The sequence below is a fragment of the Apis dorsata genome, unplaced genomic scaffold, assembly GCF_000469605.1.
Source record: "Apis dorsata unplaced genomic scaffold, Apis dorsata 1.3 scaffold_1063, whole genome shotgun sequence".
NCBI lineage: Eukaryota > Metazoa > Arthropoda > Insecta > Hymenoptera > Apidae > Apis > Apis dorsata.
Window position 1 is genome coordinate 28,572 of NW_006264161.1, and position 9,404 is coordinate 37,975.

Here is a 9,404-nt window from a genome sequence, read left to right on the forward strand (position 1 = left end):
AAATTATTTTTTTTATATTAAACTTTAATTTAAGTTATTCTATTAATTGTTATTAATTATTAATAATAGTTACATTATTTTTTTTTAATATGAATTAATTCTTTTTTGTAATTTGAAATTCTATTTTAATTATAATATATAATTATATTTTCATACATATTAAATTATGCATGCTAAAATATTTCCACATTTACAATGAGTAAAATGATAGATATGCATTTTTTGATGTGATTGAACTGATATTTAATTTCACGTAGAATAAATTGCAAGTAAAGAGACTTAGAAGTTCATTCGTCAAATAGAACATTTCTTCTTTTAATCTATTTGATTTGACATGCGCATTTCCTATGTCACATTTTAAAAATTATTATTTCAATGTAATACAATTGGAATTTTATTAATAAGTAAATATATTATCTATATATAAATTTCACTTCAATCCATTCAATTAATTACTTAATAATTTGATAAATATTATAATGTAAGAAGAAAATGAAAATGATTAATTATAATATGAAGTAGAATATGAAACAGGATTAAAAATCGAATGTACTTTGTATAAATTTCAAAAAATAATAAAGTAAATTAATGTATTTGTAATAAAATAATAAAATAAAATAATATATACAAATATTTCTTTTTTAGAAGTAATTTATTCAATTAAGAACAAAAAATTTATTTTTTAAAATTTATTTTTTATTCCAGACAATTGAATAAGAGAAATAAAATCAATTAAAATCGATAGAAAGGAATTTAATATAGATTAAATTTTTAATTCGAGAAATTCGAAATTTTAAATGTTAAAATTTCAAAGTAATTTTAAAGATACAAAGAATAGTCACGCAATTAGAACAAGTTATATTTTAAATTTAATAAGAAACAGAAAATATTATGAAAAGAAAAACATTGAATGGATTATAAATGCAATGATTTCTATTTTTTTAATTTCTATGATTATTTTTTTTAACAAATATATAATAATGAATTTGAAAAATGTAAGTGCATTTTTTTTTAAATAAAATTACTAAAATTATATATATTTTTTTTACTCAGTTTTTTACTCAGTAAAATATTCTGCGTGAAAAATATTAGACTATAAATATATATATTTAAAAACTTATATATTTTATAAGATATTTTTTATTTCTGATAAGATGGGAATTTATTTACTTTAATTTAAAAATATTCAAATTTCATGTTTATATAAATTTTTTATTCACTCTTTCACATAATATATATTTTTTATAATAAAATTAATATGAATATTGTTTATATTTGAATAATTTTTGTAGAATAATTTGTTTTTTTTCTTCAGAAATTTTTTTCAGAAAAAGTAGATGCGAATATATTTTATCTTTGATTACGCTAGTATTCTGTAATATTAAAATAAATTCGTTACAATTAATTGATTACAATATATGCAGTATATGTTGCATTTAATAATAATATTTTAAATTTATCTTATCGTAATAAATCGTATTTAAAAAATATGAATAAAATAAAATTATAAACGTTAAAAAGTATAAATACATTTCATACAATATAGAATGTAAAGAAATACGGATGAAAAATGGAATATTAAATATCTAAAATATGGCACCAAATAAGTATTATTCAATAATATTATTCATTTTTTTATACTTATAAAAAAATTTTATCATTATTATTATTATTAAAAAATTAACAAAATCATATGCATTAAAATTTGATTTTCTAGATGTGAAATAATTGTTATTATAAACGGATTTAATATATCTCAAAAAATTTCGAATATCTTTTGATGTAATCTAATATTTGTTTACATAAAATTAATTTATACAAAGAAATATGTAGTTTCATTAAAAAAAAAACATATTTACATTTTTTTCAGATGTATCGTTGCATTTATGAAAAAAATTAAAAAAATAGACATTAAAAAATTTCATTCAATTTTTCCTTTTAGTTTTCTATTTTCTTTCTATTTTCTCTTCTTTTCTTTTCTTTCTCATCTTCTCTTTTTTTCTATTTCTTTATAAACTTGCAGCTATAATCTATCTATATATTTATAAATGTATTTTATATATTATTAAAATGTATATGAACATATAAAAAATAATATAATTTAAAAATTAATAATAATAATAAATATTAAACAAAACATGTAATTTAAAAGCGAATTTTAAAAACTAATTTCATTAACTAATCACACAAATTACAAACTATTCTAAATTAACAATTTTTGGTATTTTTTTGCACGTACTTTCAAATAAAATTCATAAATATTTTAAAAATATATATAATTTTTTTATATATCCAGTTTTTCATATTTTTTTTATATTCATCTTAAAAGAAAAATTAAAACTTTTATTATCTTCAAAGGAGTCCTCGGTTAAGATAAGTAATTCATTATCATCCAATGCAACTTCAGACTTTCGATTTCGTTCGATAAAGCCTCCCAGTTACGTTGGAAGAAAAATTTCGGAGAGTTTCGCGATTCATCAGGCATGCATAATCCGGGGAAATCCATCGTTGACTGAATTAACAAGTAGAGTAGCCGAAGTGATACAACAGAATTCTCGCGGCAACAAGACAGTAGCAAGGGTGAGAAGAAAAAAGAATGTTTAAGACTGAGCCTAAGGGGAGTGGAGGAGAAAGAAGGCAGAGAACCTACTAGGGATTAAGGCTTTCTTCCGCGCTCAGACGCCCGAAGCAACCGATTGACCTCCATATTTCCAACTGCCTGAACCAGGAGCAGTTCTGAGCCGCTTAAGTAGGTAGGATTTGGTTTCCTGCATCGACGAGTGCCTCAGTGAGCTCTTTTACGCGGGCAGAAGGCGCCATCCGATGTTTTTTATTGTTTTCTCTCGCGTATAATCGCTTACGGGTTCACTCGACGCTTCTCCGATTTTATTCGTCCATACTATCGACGATTTAAAAAATAGCGCGACTAAAATTGCTTGGTTTTAAGCGCTATAGTTTAAAGTTTATGCAACGTATTTAAAGTGATTTTTAGAAAAAAATTGACTTTCAATTCTTTTTATTCGTTTTTTTAATTATAATTTGATATTATTATTAAAAATATTAATTGAAATTACAGAATAAATTTAATTTTTATTTTACTGAATAACTTTAAAGAAAGAAGCATTTATGATAAATTTAAATTAAAAATCACTTTACATTTTGAAATTTATCTTATTATAATATAAAATGAAACAAATTTTGGGATTTAAGAATTTTTGAAATAAATAAATGGAATAAATAAATTTAATTTTTATTTTAATTCTTATTTTAATCAATAATTTTAAGAAAAAAGCACTTATGATAAATTTGAATTAAAAAACACTTTACATTCTGAACTTATCTTATTATGTAGTATCTAGCTATAAAATGAAATAAAACGAATTCTGGATCTAAAAAAGTGGTTTTTGAAATTATGATTCTTGATTAGTAATGTTTTAAATTGATGCTAAATCGATACTATTAGGCATATGTTTTGAAGATAATTTATTTATTGATTTTTAAGTTTATGCTTAACGTAAGTAATTTATAAAAATATAAAAATATAAAATATATTTTTACCGACATTTATTTATTTTCAATGAACATAATCAATATTTACATATATTTACAATAAATTTATATAAATTTAAGAAAGATAAGGATGGCAGAAATTCAATTATCAATGTAATCTAATGAAGTATGAGCCTCAAGAATTTAATTATTCAAGCCGCCTGCCAATAAATTTCATTAAATCGCATCATAATTTTACAGATATGCATGAAAATTTTGAAATTTAAAATTTATATCTCTACGCATCCTCATAATTTCATTTTTCTTTATCTACAATTCGACCATTTTGAAATGATCAAGAGCATGAAATCGAATTTTTTACGAGAATTTAAAGATAGAAATATGCAAATTTGAACATTTCGAAGGATTCTTGAAACTTGTATCAATCATTTCGATTTTTACATAGGAATAAAAGTCCTTCGAGCTTCTCTGGAATGCTAAATACTTATATTATAAACAACGAACAGCCAATTTACTAATCATTTCATCTGCATAATAAAAGAGGATTGACGATTCGAATCTCAAGAAATATCGAAACAGCTAAATATTACATATGTCGACGCTTGTATACACATGTGTATATTTCTTTATAACAGTCACCATTATATATATATATGACTTTGCTTAAAATTGAGGAAACATTTTTTATCATACTATATAGATTGCTTTTGATTCTTTTGCTTCCTTTCCTTTCACACTTTATGGAAAGATCGACTTCTTCAGAGCGACTCAAACATCCTCGAGGTAAGTGTAGGTTGATTTCATAGATTTTTGAAATAACAACTTTAAGAAGAAAACAAATACAATTACATACTAAAAAATTTTACGAATTCTAAAAAATTCTATGATAAGCATTCCAAATATTTTTAAACAAATAATCATCGATATTTTACATAATATAATAATAACAAAAAAATATACTTTTTTTTATAAGATAAGTAATATAAAATATAAGTATATATTTTTAATTAGTATATATTTTGTATTTGATTCTAAATAATTGAAATATTTAATTCTTAAAATAAAAAAAATCATTTTTGATAGATATATAATAGCTAAGAATTTATAAAATAAAATAAATATTTAAAATTAAATTTATTTCAATTAAAATAGTAACGCGATATATTTTAAATAATAATAAAATACTAAATCTAGAAAAAAATCTTCGGTACAAAATTTAGCTAAAAATATTCTTCAAAATGTATCAATCAGTAAAACCAATCAATACATAAATACTTAAATACTTATTTTGTTAAAAAATGCAAAAAAGCATTCAGTATTCAAAAATAATCAAATTTACTCTATCTATATGACATTAATCTAAACACTGTATTTAGAAACATTTGCATTATGATCCGCATATGCATGCATTTGAAATTTACAATATATATCTCATCATTATTTTTTAATTCGATTTTAATTGCCATTCGAACAAAATTTCGGCTCGCCACCCTTTTAGAGCTCCATTCGAGATTCTTTTCGGTTGGAAACAATCCTGAGCCTAAAGTGACGAACAACAAGCTCTTCGCATTTTTCAACGCGGCGAAAATTACTCCATCGAACGAAGCCGGTGAAATGCTTGCTCCTTCGCTTCGAACGTTTTAGAGTTTATATACGTATACGAGGGACTAGTGAATTATTACACAAGGTTCACATGGCTTCGACACTCGAACCAGCTTGAAAGAGAACGATAGTCAGGAGGGAGGAAAGAGAGCGAGAGGACGAAAGCACAGAGCAAAGGGAGCATCTGTCCGGGATGCATTCGGCGCTGATAGCTTTGTCGGCTTCTCGCTCGTATACGCTTGTACGCTCTGAGCCGCTTAAGAGGCCTTCTCTTCATCCTCTTCCTTCTTCGCCGACGGTAACACATCACAAAGGAGCATTCTATATGGGTGAGGTAAATACGTATACTTATAAATATACATATACTGGATATACTGTAATCGAATAAATAATCGCAAATTTGGGAAATAAGGATAGATTTTACGAGTAGAATTAATGGAAGATGTAGATATAGATGACTATTTTATGTCATGGCTATTAATTATTGGGAATAACTTGGAAGAAAAGAAAAATGTTAGACAAAAGAGGCTTTTTTTTCAATTCAGAATTATTCTAATATGAATTGGTCTATTACTAGGATAAATAACTTTATTAAAAATTTTAAGTAAATTAAAGAAATAATAAAACAAATAGATGATATACAAATAAGTTTATTTATAATAAAATGATTAGATGTTTTGAATCGTGGAAACAAAGCGTGAAAATTTTGTTTTTAAAGTATCAAAATACATATTCAACTGTATTCAACATGAATCTCCACGGCATTCAAGCGGAAATTCCTCCGTAAACGCGACACGAAAGATGGTTATGCAAAAAGAGCAGCCTCGAAGTGGCCAAGCGTGATTTGTCCTGTGAAAAAAAGAACAATCTTTTGCGGTTCACCGACCGCGTGCATTAACTAATCCACATTGCACCAGTACATTCAACCGTAAATAGATCTCGATGTGTTAAGTCTGTTCATTGTTGGAAACTTTTCGTTTCTTTTCTTTTACTTTTCATTTATGTTTTTTTTGATTTTGTAAAATGTCATGAACGAACATTCATTGCATGATACAAAATATTTTTCACTTGCAAAAATGTTTCAATCATTTCATTTATATCCCGAAATCATAGAATATTGAAATTTGATGGATAAATAGATAATTTTTCTTTTTATTAGAGAATGAGAAAGATAATCTTTCATAAAACTTTATTAAATATATATTTTATTAAATATATTTTTAAATATATTTTTAATTTAATATAGATAGATATAAAATAATGTTGAGAAATATGATAAATCGATCAATATATAATAGTTATTGGTCATATTAATATTAGCTAGATTGAAATATAGATTTTTTGTTAATATAATAAATATTTTTATATTTAGTGATATTTTAAAAAATATTTTTTTTTCTTAAATAAATAACAAACTGTAATAATATGTTTAAAATATATTTTTGAATCATGTATAATATATAATTTATAATATAAATTAATAATATAAATTTTTATCTCAAAAGTTATAGTGTTGCAAAAACATAATTAGCATCTAAATATTAAAATGTATTATAAAAATCAAAAAAGTTAATGGCGTTTTGTATTAATTAAATATAAATATAATTAAAAAATTATGAATAATTTTTCAAAAAACTAGCTTCTTCTTAATTTCTTGAAATATATTATCAAAAATATTTTGAATAATTTTTTTTTTATAAATATATAATATATAGATATATATGTAATACTTAGCAATATTTTCACTATATATATAAACTAATCATTTGATAATGTGAAAAATAAAAAATAATTTTAAAACTCGAACACTAAAGTCAATCGAATAAATATTTACATATTATATACTTATCTTTATAGGAAAAAATTATTGAATGTTTATAAAAAAGTTATTGATGATATTCGTTATAATATATTTCAAGATCATTAAAATCGATAAATACACAATTTTTTTAAATATTTAAAATATTTAAAATAAAATTTTTAAATATTTAAAATAAATGGAAAATAAATACAATTTCCAATGAATATGTATATATAATGATTAATATAATTTTTTGTTATAAAAGAAAAAAAAGAATTTTAAATGTAAATGAAAAAAAGAATATAAAGAGAACATGCTTCTGAGATGGTGATCAGAGATTAAGCACGAACACGAAACACGTTCCAATCGCATAAAATGTTGATCTTCACCAATGCCACAATGTATACTTGAGAACTATCATGATTCTCTCACAACATTTCATTTGAAAAGAAATGATAATATATCCAAATAATTTAATTCATATGTATGACGATCAATTTGCGGTATTTAAAAATATTTAACAATAAATTTATGTAATTCTGATTATTATATTATATTTTTTTATTATATTTTTTTTCTTATATTTTTTTCTTATAATATTTTTTAAATTTTTTAATAAAAAATTAATTTTTAAACCTTTATTCTAGAATCATCTTGAATAAAAAATATTATTAAGACTATAATATTTATAATATTTATTTATATAGATATAAGAAATTCAAATATTATTAAAATTTCATTATTTTTGTCATTATTTTTCAATCTAATTGAAATATTTAAAAATATCTATTTGTAAATCTTCGTGATAATTTTTAATACTTTCTTTATAATAAATATAGAATTTTAAAATAATTGATTTATAGAGAATGGTAATGAATGATTTAAAATCATATTACATTAATTTTACATTTTGTATTTACTTTTTAATTATTTACATAGTCTTATTGTAATTAGAAATCATTTTTTATTTTGGTTAAAAAATATCGATTTAAATATTTCATATTTTAGTAAAATAAAAATCTTTATCTAAGATTCCTCATATAAAGAGGAAACATATTTATATATACATGTATATGTAATATATAATATAATATAATATAATATTATTATCTATATAAATATATATATATAATATATATATATAATTATCTATATAAATAATAGATAAAATCAATAGATATCTAAGTAGATATGTTAAATTCAAGATTATAACAATAAACATATTTATAAATATATAAATTTTAGAATAAATTAAAAAAGTAAATTAAAAAAGTAATGATAAAATTGAAAGTATTTTTAATTTTTAATTATTATTAATTTCAATTTCAACTGTTAAATCAATTTTGCCTTAATAAATATTATACAATACATAAAATATTGCATAAAAGAGAGTAGATTAATTAAATTAAATTAAATATTTTAAATGGTTACAATATCGAAACTAAAATTTTTTTATGAAATTAATAATAAATAATTTGTTGAAAATTATTATTCATTATTATATCAATTAATAAATATACTATATATGTCATTTTATTACTTACATTAGAATTCATATTCCAAGATCATCAGAAATTAGTATTTATTCAAAATAATAGATAATACACAATTATCATAATTTTATTTATATAAAATAAGTAGATATAAGTATATGGAACAATATGAAAGATTAATTAATAATAAATAAGAAGATTCTTCAAGATTTAAAATGAACAATTATAAAATGAAAACAAATATAATATTATTCTACTAATCAAAAAAATAAATGTTATAAATAATTCAATATTTTATACTTTAAACTTTATTGAATTTTTAGATAAAGGGAAGTAAGAATAATAAAAATGAACACTTTTATTGCGCTAATAAAAAACAAAAAAAGTAAAAATAACATTTATTCTGTAAAATTTTTTGTATCAATTTTAAAATTTTAATTAAATCTTTGACTATAAAAAAATAAGATTTAACGTTAAAAAAGAATATTTAGCTATAAAGAAAAATACAAAGCTGAAATTTCATTCTCTATCTAAGAATAATAGAATAAAGTGAAACATTCACTTAAAATCATACAAAATTATAAAATCTTTATTTTTTTTTTTTAAATTTTTTTTAAAACTATTAATCTCTATAAAATATTTATAAATATAATTTAAAATATAAATTATATTTATATACAAATAAATATAATTAAAAATATAATATTAAATAAACAAGAAAATAAATAAGTTAAATCGTAAGTGATTTTTTTTATAAATTAAATTATTTTTTTTTGCAATTTTCATGAATAAAACATATTTAATTTAATGATTTTAAAAATCTATTAAAAGAAATATTTATATATATATATTTTTTATATTATATTTTACCTTATATTAAAGTATATTTTGTTACAATGAAATATGAAATATTTTAGAAAAAATTTAATGTTTACATTTCAGTTTATAAAAAATAAAATGTCAATTAAGCCAAAATATAATGGATGGAATATAATCAA